Source organism: Sturnira hondurensis, unplaced genomic scaffold (genome assembly GCF_014824575.4).
Source record: "Sturnira hondurensis isolate 20B ecotype Veracruz unplaced genomic scaffold, ASM1482457v3 Scaffold0017746, whole genome shotgun sequence".
Lineage (NCBI taxonomy): Eukaryota > Metazoa > Chordata > Mammalia > Chiroptera > Phyllostomidae > Sturnira > Sturnira hondurensis.
In genome coordinates, this window is record NW_028090377.1 from 773,495 (window position 1) to 794,575 (window position 21,081).

The window sequence follows — 21,081 nt, forward strand, 5'->3', positions numbered from 1 at the left end:
TTTGCAGGCCCACGCTCAATCCACTGAGCTATACCAGCCAGGGCTTAGTTAAAATTTTTTTTTTTTTAAATATTTTATTTATTTATCTTTAGAGGGGAAGGGAAGGAGAGAGGAAGAGAAACATCAATGTATGGTTGCTTCTTGTGCATCCCCTGCAACTGGCCTGCAACCCAGGCATGTGCCCTGACTGGGAATCGAACCGAGATCATCTGGTTCACAGGCCCGCGCTCAATCCACTGAGCTACACCAGCCAGGGCTAGTTAAAATATTTTTAACAACTGCATAAGGTTTCATCATATGGATATATCATAATTCATTTGAGCTATTGTTAGACATTGAGTTTTTCTGTAGTTCTTCATAACTGTAAATAATTCTATTGATATGTATATCTTTGTTTACATTTTGGATTATTTTCTAAACTTTATTACCATGAAGGAAATTATTTGTTCAAAGAACATGAACTTTGGGGTTTTTGTTTGTTTTGTTTTATTTTTAGATTTTATTTATTTATCTTTAGAGGGGAAGGGAAGGAGAGAGGGAGAGAAATATCAATGTATGGTTGCTTCCCATGAGTCCCCTGCTGGGTACTGGCCTGCAACCCAGGCATGTGCCCTGACTGGGAATTGAACCGTGATCCTTTAGTTCATAGGCCTGCGCTCAATCCACTGAGCTACACCAGCCAGGGCTGAACTTTGGTTTTTAATAATCCCACTTTTAAAAATTTTTGTAAAATACAAATAACAAAACTTAACATTTTAACAATTTTTAAGGGTTGAATTTACAATGTAATTTAAATCCACAATTAAGTGTACAATTCAGCAGCATTAGCTGTATTTACGGTGTTGTGTAATCATCACCACTACCCATTTTCAGGACATTTTCATCATCCCAAATGGAAACTGTGTAACCATTAAACAGTAATTCCCATTCCTCTCTCCCTCAGCTCCTGGTGCCCTCTATTCTCCTTCATGTGCCTAAGGATTTAGCCATTCTAGATACCTCGTAAGTGGAATTATACAATTTTTGTCCTTTGGTGTCTGTCTGTCTTCATTTAGAGTGTTTGAATATGATTTTTTTAGGTTCTTTGATATGTACTGCCAATTTTTTTCCAGAGAACCACTTACAAGAATGCCTGATTACGCATATGAGAAAATGCACTGCTCTTTGATTATTAATTTCTCATTCAAAATACCTGAGTAAGAAAAGTTTCCTGGAGACTGTGATAGCTTCTTTGGCATTACCATATAAAATCAAAATTTAGGAGAGGATGGAAGGAGAAAGTGGCGAGGGCAGGAGTGTGTCTACTGGTATGAAGCCCTATTTACTAAAATGACCTTTGGAAATGAAAGGAAAAGGAGATATTACCCTCAATTCCCCATTTGTAAAATGGGGGTGATGGCACCTTCCCCCACTGCCCCACAGGAACTTAATGGCCCTAAAATTCCCATTATAACTTACTTATTTTTAGGGCAAAGATCCTCAGAAGAGTAGGATCTAGAGGGGAAAATTGGCTTTTCTTTTCCACAAAGGTCAGGGCCCTGTCTCTTAGCAGTTCATCAGACATGCTGGAAATGTCCTGCTACTTCATAGTGAGTTTTCTTTGTCCAAGAAAAAGGGCAGGAGAGACACTTGTTTGTGTGCGTGCACGTGTGTGGGGGAGATTGCTTGCTAGTAGACATGGTGAGGCTTGCTTTAATTTCATATTGTAGTGTGTGAATGTGAGCTACATTGCTCATCAGCGTTACTGAAGGACATTAGGAACCATGAGTTTCTCAGTAGTTGAAAGAAAAGATACAGGGAAGGTGAATAGCTCACAGGAAACCCTCTAAAGTAGTGTCCCAACTCAGAAGTAGGGGGATATCTTTTAACGTCATTTGAATATTGAGCTATTTTCTTCAGTATTACATATTAGACCTGCACTGCATACAAATTTATTTAAAAATCAGCCAGACTGTCTGACATAGTCACACTCTTGTCAATTAGACAACAATTAATCTCCACTGAGAAACTTTTCTTTAGGTGTTAAATGTTAGTTACTGTTTTATTGAGACTCAGATAGTAAATATTTGGGGCTTTGCAGGCCATATAGTCACAGCTACTCACCTCTGCCATTGGTGAACAAAAGTGGCCATAGACAATACATAAATGAATGTGTGTGGCTGTGTTCCAGTAAAACTTGATTCTCAAAATAGGGGGAAGCTGGCCCAAAAGCTATAGTTCGTTGACCCCTGGGTAGTGGGAAATACATTAAATAGTCAGAAGGCCTAACTTTTGTGGGAAATGTTTCAAAAACTTAGCTTTGACATCTGCTGCTTACTAGCTGTCGTCTTAGCATCTCTGAGTCCTCATGTTTAAAATCAAAATGGTAATACTTTTCATAAAAATAAGAATGACCAATTATACATATCAATAGATATTTAATTTTTCTGGAAATCAGGAAAATGTAAATTAAAACAATTATTGCTTTCTATCCTTTATATTGATAAAATAAAAAATAGCATCTATTGTTGGAAGGGTGTAGAAACAGTAATTTATATGCTCTGTTGGACTAAAATTGGTACACCCTTCAGTAATTTGGGAGTACCTGTCAACACTTAATGTGCACACACTTCATAAATTCCAATTATTGGTATATGTCATAGAGAAATGGTAGCTTGCAGGTTAAAGGAGATGTGTACCAATATCACTGATAAGAGCGTTCTTTGTTATGACAAAACACTATGAACAGCCTAAATGTTCAGACAAAGCAAAATGGGGTAACAGAGTTGTGGGACAGTCGTACTATGGCATTTTTCTTGAGTTTTTAAAAGGATGAGGAGTCTAATACTAATATGGAATGTGTCAAAGAAATTTTTAAGTGAAAAAGGCAAGTTGCAGAACAAATTATACAGTATGATGATTGCTATGTAGACCAAATTCAGATACTCAGCATATATACACATGTGTATATATGATATGTGTGTGTATACATGCTTAGGAAAAGTTACACATCAAATTTATAACAGTGGTTACTTCCAAGTAGGGGAGTGCTTTTGGCAAATGTTGGTTAAAGTTTGATGAATAGGGAGTTTTGCGTTTTACTCTGTATACTTCTGTATTATAGTATTTCATAGCAATAATGTGTTCTTTTTCCTTCCCACTTATTTGGATACTTGGTGGGCCTATCTTCACTTGCCAGGGTCAGGAGTGTGACAAAGTAGGATTAATTCTGCAAGCCAGCTCTACCCACATCAGTTGAGTTGGAGCAGCTGCTGAGACCAGAACAAGGAGCACAACATGTATGGGGGTGGGTGGGTGAGCAGTACGTGCAGATGGCTGGGAGACATGGCCAAGACAGGCCAGCTTTAATTTACGAACAGTAACTATCACGTGTCATGTCTTAACATTCTTCAAATTGCTTTGCCATCCATTATCACACTGGGCCCTGAAGAGAATTCTGTGAGCAAGTGAGGCGGGGATGATGATAGGAAGGGAGGCAATCAAGACATTGGACAAAAAAGAAAGTAGGTGTGTAGAAATAGTTTTTTTTTTTAAAGAAACATGTACAAGGATATTTGTTGTAGAATTGTTTGAAATAGTCATGTCCATCAATAGGAAAATAGGTGAAAACATTATGGTATATTCTTTATATGAACTTTTGTTACACAGTTTGTTTATTTTTTCATATGTAATGAATTCATGGGAATTTTACTTTAAAATTGTTTATAAAGTACTAAATAGACATATAGTATTATTATTAATTTCTAAGTACTAAATAGACATATAGTATTATTATTAATTTCTAACCTTCACATTTTTATTAGTACCCTTCAGACCACCATTGGTGTGTCTATGAGGCAATTTACCATGAACAAGAAAATTACTGTGGGCCAACAACCTGCCTAATAACAGTATCACTGACAAGGGACAGTGAGACTGGTGACTGCACATCCCAGTGTGCTTGTGACTGTCACGGCCTCTGTCAGCTCGCTCAGGGTTTCATCTGGATTTTGACTCACTCTCACAAGTATCCCAGTTTGCATAGTAAGTGACACAATTACTTTAGTAATATTACTTATTTTTGCTTTTACCTTTGGATGATAATATGTTTGAATCCATCCTGATTTCTGTTGGACAGGTCTAATCTCAGTGAATCTTGTGGGTCTGTGATAATTTGAATGGTTGCTTCAAATAAGAAATTTGTTGCTATAGATCCTTTCCTGTTTTATGAAACTTTTAAGCATTTGTTAATTGGCTAAATTGACTATTCTATTTAAGAAGCAAAGTAAAATTAATTAGAATATAACAAGCATCAGTGGAGTAGACGTAAATTACTCAGCAATAGAGTAGACGACACTGAGAATCAAATCAGCAATTTGGAATATAAGGAAGCCAAAACATCCAATCAGAATGACAGAAAGAAAAAAGAATTAAAAAAAAGAGAAGATAGTATAAGGCAGGGGTCCTCAGCCCCTAGGCAGTGAACTGGTACTGGTCCATGGCCTGTTAGGAACTGGGCTATGAGCCAGCTCACCTGAGCTCTGCCTCCTGCCCCTCCCCCACCTGAACTCTGCCTCCTCTTTTTGGAAAAACTGGTACCTGGTGCCAAAAAAGGTTAGGTACAGCGGGTGTAAGGAAACTGCAACAATTTCAAACATATAAACATTCCCATCTGGCGGTGCCAGAAGAAGAAAGGGAGGAAGAAATTGAAAGCCTATTTGGAAAAATAATGACAGAAAAGTTCCCTTACGTGGAACTTTAAATAGACAGAAAAGTCTAGAAAGCATAGAGTCCCAAACAAGATGATCCCAAAGAGGCTTACACCAGGACACATGATAATTAAAATGCAAAAAGCTAAAGACAAAGAATCTTAAAGGTAGCAAGAGAAAAGCGGTTAGTTACCTACAAGGGAACTTCCATGAGAATGTCAGCTGATTTCTCAACAAAAACTTTGTAGGCCAGAAGGGGTTGGCAAGAAGTATTCGAAGTGGTGAAATGCAAGGACCTACAACCAAGATTACTCTACCCAGCAAAACTATCAGAATTGAAGGACAGATCAATAGCTTCCCAGACAAGAAAAAGCTAAAGGAGTTCATCACCACCAAACCAGCATTACATGAAATGTTAAAGGGTTTTTAAGCAGAAGGAAAAAAAGATTAAAAAATATGAACAGTAAAATCGAATACATACATATCTATCAACAATTGAACCTGAAAATCAGAAGCAGAACAGAAACAGACTCATAGATACAGAGAACATTTTGACAGTTGCCAGATCGGAGGGTGGTTGGAGGATGGGTGAAAAAGGTAAGGGGATTTAGAAGTACAGATAGGTAGTTACAGAATAGCCATGGGGTCATAAAGTGCAGCATAGGAAATACAGTCAATAATATTTCTAATAACTATGATGTCAAAGGTATGGGATTTGAGAGGTGTGAAGTATGGGGATGATCACTTAATATGTTATATAATGTCTAATCACTGAGGTGCACACCTCAACTAATATTGTCAACTGTATTGAAAAATACAAATTTAGAAATAAATAAAAATATGAGTTGGAATTTTATTTATTGACATATATATGGCAATGTTCATGACAAATTATTGAGAAAAACAAGGTACAGAGCAATGTTGGAGTGTAAACTTAGTTTTTTCCATATAGAAGACAATAAAAGCCCTCTTAAATGTAAAAATATATTTGTGTTTATGTTCTTTGGGGCATGGGAAAATTTGTTAATATTTCTAATCTTGTGGAAGGACTTAAATAAAGTTAACATGTAAACCTTCTCTTCGGTTTAGGAGAGGCATCAGGTTAGTGCAAAGAGAACCAGGAGTCAGAAAACTAGGTAGTTCTCAACTTCCTGATGTGTGAGCTTTAATTTAATAAATTAAGGTCATTTAACAACTGTTAAACTAGGGTCTCAGAGACAACTGAAATGAAGAGCTTTAACAGGAGACAGTGATTTCCAAGGTCTCTTTTAGCCCTAACACTCTGTGAGTCTTTGATCCACAACTGAGATTTGAACATTGTACAGTGGTACCTTGGTACTTGTTAATTTGTTCCGGAACTCATGACGAGTGCTAAAACCAACGAGTACCGAACAATGAAGCATTTTGTCTGGTGGGGAGGCATTATGACTCTTACAAGTTCTAGCTAGTGTGATGAGTCCCAAGCAAGCGCCATGTGCTGAAACACTTTTTTTTTTGTCTTCAAAATGTGACAAGTACAGGGTTTGACAAGTTCCAAAGCAGACGAGTACTGAGATATGACTATTTCATTTATTTTAAAAATATATTTTAAAAACATTTTAACACACAAAGCAGGATGCATTTTATAATCAGGGACATCTTTCAATTGTCATTTCCATTTTTGTCACATTTTTATTATCTCTGATTTAGGTATCTTATTGATAATATAAAATAGTTCCACTTTTTACACGTGCCCCCCCTCCCCCTTCATTAATAAGTTTGGTTCCTTCATGGGCTTCCCTTGCTTATACGTCCATCAGATTCACTCACATCAGGAAGACATTCTGGACAGGAGAAGTGAGTACGCAAGGATTTTGTGCATTTTTACTTAATTGGTAGGTGTCTTATTGCAGCTGCTGCTTGAGAAGTTAGGTAACTATAGATGTAACCTTGAGGTATCCAATTTAGTGGTTCTGGATTTTGATTAGTCTCTTAATTTTGCCTGGTGTTTGCTTTTTAAAGCATAACATACATACAGAAAAGTGCATAAATTGATGTATAGCTCATGATTTTCCGCAAAGTAGTCACACCTGTGTAACTAGTACTGTATCAAGAAACAGAATTCCCCCCTGGCTGGTGTAGCTCAGTAGATTGAGTGCAGGCCTATGAACCAAGATGGAGCCGGTTGATTCCCAGTCAGGGCACATGCCTGGGTTGCAGGCCAGGAACCGGGTGGGGATTGCATGAGAGGCAACCACACATTGATGTTTCACTCCCCCTCTTTCTCCCTGTCTTCCCCCTCTCTGAAAATAAATAAATTAATTAATAAATAAATAAATAAATAATTTTTTTAAAAGAAAGAAACAGAATCCCAATAGGGGCTTTCCAGTCATTATCCCCTTGCTTTTTAAATGCAGTGAAAGTATACATGGTGACTCCATTGGGTCATAAGTGGGTGACTCTTGGTTATGTTGGATGAGTCTGCTAGAAAGAGCTCTAGCTTTGGAGCCGGAATGGAGTTGCATCACAGTCCTGTTGCTTTTTATTGTGTGGCCTTTTTAAGCAGGGGTGTCAAACTCATTTTCACTGGGGGCCACGTAAGCCTCAAGGTTGCCTTCAAAGGGCCGAATGTAACTTTAGGACTGTATGAATGTAACTATACCTTAACAGTTACTTGAGTGCTCAGTGCTGCTGCTGGGTAGAAACAAGATGCCCGGCTGGATAAAACAAGGCAGAGGGCCGATTCAGCCCGCCGGCCTTGTGTTTGCCACTTGTGCCTTAAAGCAAGGTACTTTTCAGAACTTGATTCCTCTTTGATAAAATGAAGACAGTATCTGCCTGCAGAGTTGTTGTGAGCATTATGTGAAATACTTTGTATATGGGGAGCTTTGTCAGTGGTAAAAAGCTATCTACAAATGCTTGTCTTTTTCTGTGAGGGAGGTAGAATCCCAAGCATGAGATGATGTGAACTTGAAGTAAGGTTAGAGAATTAAGTTTGATCTCAAAACTCATTCTCTTAACCCACCTGTATTGACTCCTTTTTCCCCCCATTAACATGGATGTGTCATTGGCTTTCCGTCAAATTTTCCCAAGAGGGAAATAATGTAAAGGACCTAAAAGGAATTCCCAGGGATCTGGTATTTCTCTTGATTTCTTCCTCTCTTGAGAGCTTGTTCAGAGGTTCTAGCAGGGGAACGCAGCTACTTGTGTACCCTTGACTGAAGACCGGCCCTCTCCACTAGTTGGAAAGGTCATCCTCTTCGAGCCATCATGCAGCTTTGGAAGGGACACACATGGATCGGTGAGGGAGGAAGGGGACACCTGCCTAGCCAGCCAGATCAGCCGAATCAACCCTGGCAATCAGTGGGGTGACAGATGTCACAGCCAGATCACTCTCACATCCTGATTTCTTCCCCTTTTAATGCTGGGTGTACCCTGGAGCTGTGCAAGGCAGAGGCTTTGGCAGATTAACAAAATTTCAATAGCAGATCACTATACCACCTCCTTATAGGCCTGATAAACAAGCAAAATATTACCATAGACCCTCTTCTGATTATAATCACACTGTTCCAAATGTGACCCAAATTTATATCTCCAGTTCCAAGTCATTTTTCACCAGTTACTGGATTTTCCTAATTGTATATCCAGTAAGACATCTCATGCCTAAAACCAAATTCTCAAACTGCCTGCCATGTAGCATGATGATTTAGATTATGGACTTTAGAGTCAGAAAGACCTAGATTTCAATCTTAATTCTGTTACTTGTTAAACTCATGATCTTGGACAGGTCAACATCTTGAAACTTCTATAAAAGTTGGTATTAATAGTACTTGCTTGATAGGGTTGTTTCTAGCATTCAGAGAATGAGGTTATTATTGCTTTTGTGCACAAGTTCATCTACCCATTCACTCAAGCTAGGAAATTTATAAGTACTTCTAGAATTTTCCTTTTCTCATTCTTCTCTTATAATTGATTATCAGGGCCTGTCACAAGTAAGTCTCAAACCCATTGCTTCCTCTTTTTTATCACTGCCTTACTTGAGACATGTATCACTACTTGCTTGGAACAAACAGCGGTTTTGTACTGCATTCTGCAAAGCTTTGTAAAACTGCAGAACTGACTCAGGAACCAGGTAGAAGCAGGGGACAGAGAGCCAAACATCCTTTACTTCAGACCATCTACTTTTATCTGTATCCTGGTCTATCTGGAAATTGTATCTGAAGAGGGTTCACTTTTTAAATATTTTTAAGTTTGTTGATTTTTAGAGAGAGAAACATCAATTTGTTGTTCCACTTATTTATTCATTCCTTGGTTGCTTCTCATATGTGCCCTGACTGGGGATTGAACCTGCAATCTTGGTGTATGGGGTGGGGGGGGGGGCACTCTAACCAACTGAGCTACCTGGGAGAACCCAGGGAGAAGAGGGTTCACTTTTAAAATATAACTTGTAACTTTTCATTTATTAAAAAATATTTATCAAATACTTCCTATGTGCCAAGCGTTGTCCTGAATTCTGAGAGCTCAGTGTTGGCCCTGGCCAGGTAGCTCAGTTGGTTAGAGTGTCGTCCCGATGTGCCAAGGTTGTGGGTTCAATATCTGATCAGGGCACATACAAGAAGCAACCAGTGAATGCATAAATAAATGGAACAACAAATTGATGTCTGTCTGTCTGTCCATCTGTCTCTACCTCTTCTCCACTCTTCCTCTTCTCTCCTTTCCTTTCTCTAAAATTAATTTTAAAAAATAATTCCATGGTGAGTTCTCAATCCATGATTTCATGGAACATATGGCAGCAGGAAAAAAATTAGGAGATACAAAAAGGTGTCATTAGAAACGAGTGCTATGAAGGAAAGGAATAGAGTGCTGTGCATAGTAGGAACCTGCCCTAATCTAGGCGGTAGGAGAGTTTACGTGAGGAGATAGCATTTGAGCTGATATATGAAGGGTAAATTAGAATTAACTAGGTGAGCAGGTAGGACAAGAAAGGTTCTGGTAGACGGAAGAGCATGGGAAACTAGACCATATGTGGAAATAACTTACTACTAATGTACTTTTAACTTACAATAGCAGCTAGCATTTATCTCTGTACCAGGTATTATGCTTACCTTTTATAAACACCTAATTTTGTTAATTCCTTATTACAAGCCTGAGAAAGTACTATTATTATTCTCATTTTACAGATGGGGAAACTGGGAACACAGAGGTCAAGCAGCTTGCCCAAGGTTACACAGCTAGTAAGCTAAAGAAACAAGGTTTTGCCCTGGCTGCTGTAGCTCAGTGGATTGAGCATGGGCTGTGAACCAAAGGGTCCCCAGTTGGATTCCCAGTTAGGGCACATGCCTGGGTTGTGGCAGGCCAGGTCCCCAGTGGGGGCCACATGAGAGGCAACTATACATTGATGTTACTCTCTCTTTCTCCCTCCCTTCCCCTCTCTCTAAAAATAAATAAATACAATCTTAAAAAAAAAGAAACAGGGTTTTAATTGGGGAGTGTGACTCCAGACCCCATGTTCTTCACTATTATGCTATATCATGTTCCTCTTGTTTCTTACATTACAGCCTGAACATCAAACAGACTGGAACATACGAGTTGATCTGATCTGTTACTCCCCTGTACTCCCTCCCTTTAGAAACCTTGTTTCCCATCACCTACAGGATAAGTCTGAATTCCTTAGCATGATGTAAGTGCCTCAGAATTTAGTACTACTTATTCTCATCATCTGCTACAACTTCCTAAAACTGCATGCCAGAGCTCAAGTGTAATTAGCTGTCTTTGATATGCTGTTCTCCCTGCCTAGAATACTCTTTTTTTACTTTTTTTGGTGAAACCCCACTTACCTTCCTCCAGCTTAAGTACTCAGCTTAAATGTTACTTCCTTGGTAAAACTTTCCTCTTCATCCCACCCTGAGTTAATCAGTCCTTCACAGCTCCTCAAAAGCAGTAGTTCTGTGTTCCTTTTCTGAAGGCTTTTGACCAAAGCAAGGATCCTAGAAGTTTTCCACTCTCCACATTTCCCATACACTCACATCCTGAGAGCTGTGAGTCTGCCTCCACAATGCCTTTCAAATGGATCTTTAACTTTAGTTCCTGCTGCCCCTGCCCTGGAAGCAGCAGTTTTAATCTCTGCCACTATAATTGCTGCCTAGCTCTTTGTTCTGCCTCTGGACCCAATGTCGTGCCAACTTGTCTTTTCAGAAAGCACATACCAGTATGCAGTGCTCCTGCTTAGGAAACTTCAGTGCCTCCATTGCTCCTAAGTTGCTTCTGGTTTCCACTAGGCTTTTCAATGTTCTCTCACCTTCCTCTCAGCGCCACCCAAGTTTGTGTTCTTGGGTCTCATACTGAGGTGACTTATATGTATGTTTGTTCTCCGCAGGAGAGTAAGACTGTGTAAGTCATTTTTTAAATATATTTTATTGATTATGCCATTACAGTTGTTCTAATTCCCCCTTTTCATTCCCCTCCACCCTGCACACCCCTTCCCCACCATTCCCCCTTTAGTTTATGTTCATGTGTCACAAGTTCTTTAGATTCTATATTTCTCCTACTATTCTTGCCCTCCCCCCTGTCTATTTTCTACCTACTGTCTATGCTACTTATTTTCTCTACCTTCTCCCCCCTTCTCCTCCTCCCACTCCCCTGTTGCTAACCCTCCATGTGATCTCCATTTCTGTGATTCTTTTCCGGTTCTAGTTGTTCCCTTAGTTTGCTTTTGTTTTAGGTGTGGTGGTTAATAACTGTGAGTTTGCTGTCCTTTCACTGTTTATATTTTTTATCTTCTTTTTCTTAGATAAGTCCCTTTAACATTTCATATAATAAGGGCTTGGTGATGATGAACTCCTTGAATTTGATTGTATCTGAGAAGCACTTTATCTGTCCTTCCATTCTAAATGAAAGCTTTGCTGGATAAAGCAATCTTGGATGTAGGTCTTTGAATTTCATGACTTGGAATACTTCTTTCCAGCACCTTCTTGCCTATAAGGTCTCTTTTGAGAAGTCCACTGACAGTCTGATGGGAACTCCTTTGTAGGTGACTGTCTCCTTATCTCTTGCTGCTTCTAGGATTCTCTCCTTCATTTTCATCTTGGCTAATGTAATTATGATGTGCCTTGGTGTGTTCCTTCTTGGGTCCAATTTCTTTGGGACTTTCTGAGCTTCCTGGACTTCCTGGAAGTCTATTTCCTTTGGCAGATTGGGGAAGTTCTCCTTTATTATTTGTTCAAATAAGTTTTCCACTTGCTCTTTCTCTTCCTCTTCTGGTACCCCTGTAATTGGGATGCTGGAACATTTAAAGATGTCCTGGAGGTTCCTAAGCCTCTCCTCATTTTTTTTTTGAATTCTCGTTTCTTCATACTTTTCTGTTTGGTCAATTTTTGCTTCCTTCTGGTCCACTCCATTGATTTGAGTCCCAGTTTCCTTTCTATCACTATTGGTTTCCTGTGCATTTCCCTTCATTTCAATTAGTTTAGCCTTCATTTGTTCCTCTAATTTATTGACCAGTTCTGGGAGCATACTGATCACCAGTATTTTGAACTGTGCATCTGATAGGTTGGCTATTTCTTGGTTGCTTAGAGTTATTGGCTCTGGGGCTTTGGGTTGAGCCATATTTTGGTCTGTTTGCACCTGTTACATATGAGGAGCAGAGCCCTAGGTGTTCACCAGGGCGGGGAAACTCAGTCACTGGGTTGTGACGCTGTATGTGGGGGTGGGGTCCAAGAGGGACAGTGGCAGTCCCCCCTGCTGCTTCCCACCACTGGGGCCTGCTTGATCTGTCTCACTGCTTGCTCCTTTGCTGGTTTATCTGCACATGAATGTGTGATCGCGGTCAGCCTGCCGCTTTGCACCCTCACTGGGTCCGCCTATTGCTACCCCACACCTGGGATCCACCCACAGCTGCCTGTACACCTGGGTCGGGAGATCTTTCCTGCTAGACCGCTCCGCTGCTGGCTCTGCCCCTCTTACTGGTCTGGCTGAACAGTTTGTTGTTGTCGGACTTCCATATCGTTCAATTTTCTGTGTTTTGGCTGTGTTTTTGTTACTGAAACTTTGTTGACTTTAAACTTGGTTGTGAGAGGAGGCACAGTGTTTCCACCTACGCCTCCATCTTGGCGCAAGTCCTTGTGTAATTCATTTTTGAGTCCCCAGCACATTATCTATAGGTGTTTATTTCATGTTTATAGTTGAATGTCCCTGATTAAATTTTATTAATTTCAAATATAGAGAAACATATATTTGGAGAATTTGTATTGCAGATAGCTATTTGAAAATAAATAAATAAATAAAGGTTTGGTCCTAAAGGGGGAGATTGCCGTTTTTAGGAAAATTGCTCATGAGGAATTTTGTACTTCTCAGTGATGCCAGATACATGGGATGTTATTTTATCTAGTGCTGTTCAAGTTACTTGGCATCTTTAAAAACAAAACAACACTTGTCCTTCTTATTTTGTGAGCTGTGACAGAAACAATTTGCCTGAGGAATGCATAAGTGCTTTGTACACAGAGGACTATACTGATAAGAAAAGTATAGGACATGGCTGAAGTGTGCTGGAGAGAGCACTGGATTCAGAAGCCTTGAGTTTGGGCTCTGCAGCCCTGGCGGTTGACCTTGAGGCAGGTTTTTTCTTCTTTCTGTGACTTGAGTTCCTAGTCCATAAAATTGGAATAGACATGGTTGCCCCTACAATTCTTTGTTGCAGGGGAGTGGGGGTGGCAATTAATTGAAGCATGAGATACAGCTTTCCTTAAATTCTTAAAGTCTGTTCAAATGTTAAGGTTTTTGTTTTGTTTCATCATGGGCGTGTTAGATACCATTCCATAAGTAAAATTTTAAAAGTTTATTTTACTTATTAATAATATATTGACAAGTTTGCTTCTTGAGTCAATCTAGCATCCTATTTAGAAACCTAACCGCTATTAATATTTGTGTTTATTCATTTCTGTCACTGGTTAAAGGCATCCTGGTGTGGTAGATGAAGTGAATTTGGAACCAGAAAGACATGGGGAGAAGAGAAAGGAATGGGAGAAGAGAGATGTCATCTGAGTTTTGTACATAAAGTCTATTTGAAACAAACCAGATATGGAACAGAGTCCCTGTTCTCTAGTCTTATGTTCTGAAATCACAAGTTGTCTCAAATTGGTAGACCTTATTCAGGCCTACAAATAAGTTGTAAAATTTTCATATCAGGCAGGAGATAGCAAATCTTCTGTGAAGTTGTCACGTGTATTCTAGCATTGATGCAGGGTGAGATTACGTGGTCATTAAGGTCTCTTTCAAACTTTGAGATTCAGTGATTTGTTGACAAGGTACAGAAAGCTGCTTTTCTTTAGGTTTTTTAGATCAGTGTCGGTATAAATCGCACTTTTGTCTTTGGCTTTTGTTTATGAAACCTTGTAAATGCCCTGAGTATAGTACCAATCACCTTTCACTGCACCCCATGTGCATTGGTACTACCAGTTTCCAAGGACCTCCTCCTTCCATCAGGATTAATGAAGCACCCACGTGTGCCTTGCTTTGAGGAAGAGACCTGGCAGAGTAACTGTTTCTAGGGGATGCTGGCTTTTTTTTTTTCTGTAAAGGAAGCCCTAACTGGTCAAGTTTTGACTGGATTCTTAGGTATTTGTTTTATTGCAAGATTTTTGTTTTTGTTGGTGTGAATGGTGTCCTGGAGAAAGAATCATGGGAATCTGGGGAGGTGGAAAGAATCTTGGGGAATTGTGGGAGGTACTTTAGATATTATCCAGCCTAGTACCCTTGTTTTATTGGACCCAAGCTAGGGCAGGTGACTTGCCTAAAGCCACAAATTTAGTAAGGGGTGGGGGGATCCAGATGGTACTGCCAAGGGCTATCAACACTTAATCTAGTGTGTTCTCTACCACTAGCAAGGCTAAGAGCTGCAAATCTTTGCATTAAATTGTTTCGCCTTCGGTTTCTTTCACTTTTGTCATCATCAGTTTTGTTTGTGTTTATGAGCAAACATTGTGCTAGATATATTGCTTGTGGGGACAGAGTCATTTATTCCTGTGACAGTGAAACAGGGTGAACTGGTTCTTAGGTGTTTTGTAGAAAGACTTTCTTGAGGGAGAATTGAATAGGGCTTCTTGGCTGTTATAATGAATCCTCTCTGGGCTTTTATTTGCCCTCTGCTTTTCTCCCCAGGAAGTTGCAGCCTCACCAACACGGCCTCATTATTCAGTCACTACCCTCTTGAGAGGGAGTACGTGGCCTGATAAATAAGCTTCAGGTCATGGTTCTGAAATAGCAGTCCTTCTCTCCAGCCAATGGTGTTTCCTCCAGCCCTTTTTCTCCATGATTTCTCGCCTCTGAGATATGTTCTTCAGCATCCCTGCTACGCAGAAAACTGTTTAGCCATGCTTGCTGCTTCCGAGGCGTTTTGGTCTTTAAATGTTTGTCAAGTGCTTGAGTTTTCGGAAAAAATTCTTAGTGGTTACCTTTGAAATTAGAACTGTTTGGTCGTTTTGGTTAAAAAGTTGGTTTTTATGAGGAGGTAGAGAGGTACAAGGTCTTCTTTGAGCCACCAAGAATGTACTAGTTTTTTAAATTCATTCATTCAGTGATTTTTTTTAGGAGCAGTAGAGACTAATGTAGAGACCAGATAGACAACTCACTACTTATGTGACTAAGTCTCTTTTAATTCCTGGGCCTCAGGTGTCCTCATCTTTAAAGCAGAAATGAAACCTACTTTAGAGAGAGTCCTCAGCATCAGATGACAGGACCGTGTGGGAAGACAGACCCAGTGGGGCTCAGATTTTGTCTTCAGCTCTTACTAGCTGTGTGACCTTACGCAAGTCTAAGGTTAGCAAGCAAGTTTAGGCTTTCCAATTCTCAGTTTCCTTTTCTGTAAAATAGGGATAATCTGAATATTTGGGTTATTGTGAGGGTTAAATAAAATAGAGCAAGTGTTTAGTAACTGGTATGTACTAAATGCTCACTTAAATGTTAGCTATTAATTACAACAGTAACAACCATAGTAATGATAGTCTTTAGGGATTTATTTACTTTTTAAGAGATTTTTATTATTTTTTTTAGTGAGAGGGGAAGAGAAGGAGAAAGAAAGGGAGAGAAACATTGATATGCACTTGCATGTCCCCACCTGGGGACCTGGCCCACAACCCAGGCATGTGTCCTCACTGGGAATCAAACTGGCAACCTTTTGGTTTGCAGGCCAGCTGTCAACCCACTGAGCCACACCAGCCAGGTTGATTGATAGTCTTTAGGTATTTGTTATGCTAGGATGTCAAATAGCAGAGGAAAGACATCAAGGCATTACATAAGGCATTGGTTCCAAAAGAGGGGTTTTGCCTACCATCTTTCTGTGAGAGGCCCTGTAGGAACTGAGAGAGAGATCTCATTGGGCCCTAGTGCAGCTTCCTACAGCAAAAGCTTCCCTTCCTGCCCGGTAGGCTGAGGTAGCAGGTTCAGAAGGGCCTGAGAGGATGGTGAGAAGACCAGTTTGGCAGGTAGGTTTGGTAAGGGCCTAAATGACTCCAGAAGGTAAAACTGAGATCGAGTCATGGAGGGCCTTGAATGCCAAGCAGATTATCGTGTTAGAACTGCCCCATTCCTGGGCCATCTCAAGGGAATTGGGCTCTCAGTCTTTCACAACATTTTTTTTAAAGAAGCCATTGTTTCTTTCTCCCTCCCTCCTTTCTTTTCCTTCCCTTTCCTCTCCTTCCTTCCGTCCTTCCTTCCTCTCTCCTAATTGGAGGATATGTTTATTGGTTTTAGAGAGAGAGGAAGGTGGGAGAGAGAGAGAGAGAAACATGGATATGAGAGAGAAACATCAGTTGGTTGCTGTCTGTATGTCCCCCGATGGGAATCGAACCCACAGCCTTTTTAGTGTATGGGACAACCTGGCCAGGGCTTTCTGTCTTTCATTTAAACTTTAGAAATAGTAATGTACATTAAAAACTGTAACACTTATATTTTAAACAAGAATAATAAACACCCACACACCCGCTTCAAGAGATGTAATACTCCCAGATCCATTGAAACACTCTGCTCTCCACTTGTATAACCAACCCCTTCCAACCACTATCTGAACGAATTTGTAGTCATTTGTATTTTCCTTCCCTCCCTCCCTCCCTCCCTCCCTCCCTCCCTCCTTTCCTTCCTTCCTTCCTTCCTTCCTTCCTTCCTTCCTTCCTCTCCCCTCTTTCCCTCTTTCTCTGGTCTCCCTCTCCGTCGCTTTCCCCCCACCTATTTTCTTTTAAAAAATGGTTTTACCATTCTTATCCCAGTCTTTCGGGGACAATGAGCAGAGGCCATGGGATCAGGCGGGAGCCATGTGGCCTGCCTGCTGCCTAGCTAGGCTGGGAGGGGAGGCCGGGAGGAGGGGTGGGGAGGTTCTGCTGCTGCCTGCCGCGGGAGGGGTGTGGTTGGCTGCACTGTGGTGGGGGAGGGAGAGGCTGGAGAAACTGGCCAGGTTTTTTGAGCTGTCCTGAAGAGAAGGCCCAGAAGCTTGGCAGTTTTGGTGGAGAGGTTCCAGAGGAGAGTTCAGCACCTCTGAGGCTCCACAGCGAGAATCTGTTGCCTTCAGTTTAGAGCCAAAAGGGATTGCAGGGGGCACCTCTTGTATTCTCTTGAGATGACAGTATCAATTCTTTCATGCACTGGGGGGCTTTAGGGCTGACTCAATGCCAGAGGAAGCCAGGAAGATTTTAGCAGTCCTGACTCCTGTTTTCATGTCATACAGTTTCTGGAATGTTGATTATACCAGTCATTAAGTTATGTTTACCACTTTGCTTTTCTGTAAATACTTTGGTTTTTCTTTTGCCTTCGCTTTGCTTTTATCATGCTTTCTGAATAAGAACTTCCCTTTCCACGTACAGCGACTGCAGGTGATGCTGTGGGAGTGAGCTACAGGGTCTGGGAGAAGAAATGAGGCCATTTGTGGTCTCTGCAGCAGTGGGCCTTTGGGCCTTGTTCCATGCCCCGCCCCCCATTCACCAGTACCCCTACCACTCACCAGTCCTTCTCTGTGGGCAGAAGGTTGAATTTGGAAACCTGCCATCCAGATGTAGTGCAGTAGAACAGATTCAAGGAGGCCCGGTATGCTAGTACTAAGGGGGGAGGGGCGGGGGGCCATGGATCTTAGAGAGAGAGATGGAACTGGTTATGCCCTTGCAGAATTTACACTCTAGATGTGAAGATGAGACTTCCGTGCATATACAGTTAAGGCAGTATAAGTGTCAAATGCGTAATGTACACATATCTTTTTGATTATCAGTGTGTAACATGTGGTTATTGAATATAAGTTCAAATATAAAAGAAATATATAGCGTAGAAAGTCCCACACAGTCTAACCCTTCCTCAAGATAGACACTGTTATATGTTAAGAAATATTTGAGAAGTTGAAATTTGAGCTGGACCTTAAGTAAAATCCAGGAGGCAGACTAGTGGAAGGAAAGTAAGCATCCTGAGGATTTAATCTCCTGCTCCACATGGGTCCAACCTCCTGCTCCAGGGAGGAGCACCCCCACTGGCTTCCTCCACAAATGGTGAGCCAACTTCTGCTTGGACACCTTGGTGACAAGGTACCAAAATGCTAAAATAGGAAGTTAACCTTTGCTAAGCACCTCCTTGTGCCTAATGTACTAGCCTGTGTTGGTCACCTTATAGATGCTGTTGAATTTATCGTTCTCACAACCTTATAAAAACTTGTTTTACAAACAGATACTGAGGCTCAGAGGTTACGTGCCAGTGTCATATAGCAAATGGTATAGAGTTCTGCCATTCACTAGCTGTGTGCTCTTGGGCACTTGTTTCATCTCTGTGGCTCAGTATCCTCATCTATAAAGTCGAATGACAGTAGTACCTACTTCACTAGGGGTGTCCTTCAGATTAATGAGTTCACATACTAGGCCAGTAGAACAGTACCTAACACACAGTATGCACTCAGTAAGCATAAGCTGCTATTTATTATACCTGTTTTCTCTGTCCTAACATAATCTGTATCATCTCCCCACTTAATTTAATTTAATCCTATATGTGGTCTTTTTGTCCTGGCCGTCGTTCACTCCTTTCCTCCTCCACACTTTCACCCTCCACTTCCCACCGTTCCCTCTCTGTCCTCTTCAGGGTGTCTCTCATTCCCCTGCTTTCCATTCCCTCCTGCCTCCCTCGCCTTCCTGTCCTCATTACCTGGCTTGTCTCTTGTGGCAGCTTTCTGACCTGCCTCGCTGGTGCTAGTCTCATTTATTTATATATACCAGAATTTGAAGTACAACTTTCATCGTACCACATCTCTGTTAAAAACAACAAAATAAATGTCCACATCTTTATTTGATTTCTTGGCTTAAAGTTCAAGATTCTCCAACTCATGTTCAGGTTTGTTTCCTTACTTCTTCCACACCTCCTCTCTGCTTTTCCTTCTTTTCCACTGTACTCTTCTCTCCGTTTCCATCTGGGGAGATCCTGCCTGTGTGTTTTAAGATCCAGATTAAAATACCACTTTGTTTTCTTAGTCCTTTCCTACTTTCAATTAGTTTTTTTGTGTGTGGGAGTGAGAATATACTGTCTTCAAATACAATTTTTAAAAAGATTTTATTTACTCATTTTTAGAGACAGGGGAGGAGAAGGAGAAAGAGGGAGAGAAACATCAATGTGTGGGTTGCCTTGCACACGCTCCTGTGCTGGGAAACTGGTCTGCAACCCAGGCATGTGTCCTGACTGGGAATCAAACTGGTAACCCTTCGGTTTGTAGCCCACACTCAATCCACTGAACTACACTAGCCAGGGCCTCAAATACAATTTTTGAATCATACTTCTTATCTCCTGTGGAGTTATAATCTATCTCAGTGTAGATGCTGGGCTTAATTCATCTTTGTATTCTCCCTACAGTGTCTGATAGCAACGCCTGGCACATAGTAGGTGCTTAATACATGTTTGTGGTGCAAGTGAAGGGAAGATAAAGAAGGGTGTTCTGCTAACTGGTGGGTTTCTCTTATCATCTTGGTGAGGGTCAGTCATTGTTCAGTGAGTGAGAACATTGTGGTTTTTTAGAGTCGGACATCTTTTCCTTTTTGGCCATGTAGGAGAGGCAGAGCCTGTAGGTTCTGCCAATGGGCCCCCGTGCCTGTGTCTGTTAAGGCTCTCCATCCAGTGCCTGCCTTACTAGGTCCCGTGCGTTGGCCCCTCAGCCCCTCCCCACAAATGCTCAGGGGAACAGGGGGTTAGGTTCTGGCAGCACAGCTGGGATTTTGGCGGCCATTCCACAGTCGACAATAGCACGCAGCCACCCAGACAGGACAGCGCAGGCCTGCGCTCCAGGCGCACAATCTGCCTGGGCTTCTTGTTTGGGTGGCCGAGGGGGAGGAGTGCAGCATCCTGGCCTTGCCGCACAGAAGGTATGGGCTGGAGAAAGTCCCTCCAGGAACGGGCTTGGGGGCGGCCATTGTCCCAGGGCAGGCAGCACCCACAGAAGGAGGCAGGCGCTTTGTGCGAGAGTGGCCTGTGTGTGCTTAAAGACATGGCCCGCCCAGGAGCCAGCAGGAAGCTGCCCCCATTTAAAAGGGCCTGCATCTGGCTGGCTCTCCAAAGCCTCTGATCCCGGGTCTTCCTCCCTGCCCAGCTTGCCGCCAGGCAGGGGCTGATCTAATCTGCAGGGCAGCTTGTGGCCTGCCCTTCCGTCGCTGGCCAGAAAGATGGACAGGCTGTCACTGCAGTCTTAAGAGAGCGAAGGGGGAGTGTCCGGGTGATATCAGGTTTGTCAGGCAGGCCACTGTGAGTGTTTTGTGTGTTTATGCCACAGTTTGCCTTGGCTCTTGCCCCTGTTGCAGTTCAGTTCTGCTGGCTGGTGCCTCCCCATGCATCTTATTCTCTTGTTTGTGGGCCAGGCCTTCACTGCTCCTCCTCTCCAGTGTACCCCTCCCGCCTTGCCTCCACTGCTACCCCTCCCCCCTTGCTGAGAGTTCCCTGCTTCTCTGAGGCTCCCAGATGGGGCTCCCAGATCACGGAAGCTTGCTGCGCCTTTAAAGAAAGCAGACTCCTGGCTGTGACGCACTTCTGGCTGTCAGCCAGGAAGATCGCTCCTGCCAGGCTGACTGAGAAGAAAACCAACAACTTTTCTTTTGTGTGTGGGGTTACTTTCCACTAGCCCCCCCCTTCCTCCTCTCATTTCAAGATTTAAATGCTAATGGCGGATTAAAACCTGTAAATACGTTTGGCTTTAGGAATCTGGTAAGGCCCTCCTGTACTGAGACTTTTTCTCCTCACTCTTTCTTGGGGTTTTTTGTTCAGTCATGGATGAGGGGGTGCGGTGGAGGCTCCCCCCTCACCTCTCTTTCCTGCGCCATCCTTAAAGGGGAGGGAAAGAAGAGGGAGAGCAAGTAAACACTCAGAAACAGGCGCTGGGAGCCGAGCTTGCCAACATCCGGGAGTTGGCGCCTTTCAGAGC

At 41.8% G+C, this 21,081-nt stretch overlaps 1 protein-coding gene across 6 annotated transcripts in view; it reads left to right on the forward strand.

Annotated features, from left to right (window-relative positions):
• Positions 1 to 21,081, forward strand: part of NUMA1 (nuclear mitotic apparatus protein 1) — an 81,056-nt gene that overhangs the window by 23,954 nt on the left and 36,021 nt on the right. The window contains exon 1 of one of the 6 annotated variants that reach the window (XM_037068673.1): positions 20,253 to 20,389. The exons of 2 other annotated variants lie outside the window; for them this stretch is intronic. The gene's annotated coding sequence lies outside the window, so the exon portion shown is untranslated. Of the gene's footprint in view, positions 1 to 20,252; positions 20,390 to 20,618; positions 20,865 to 21,081 lie in introns of those variants that run through there. 3 more of the 6 variants (XM_037068676.1, XM_037068671.1, XM_037068675.1) reach the window with 3 other exon arrangements.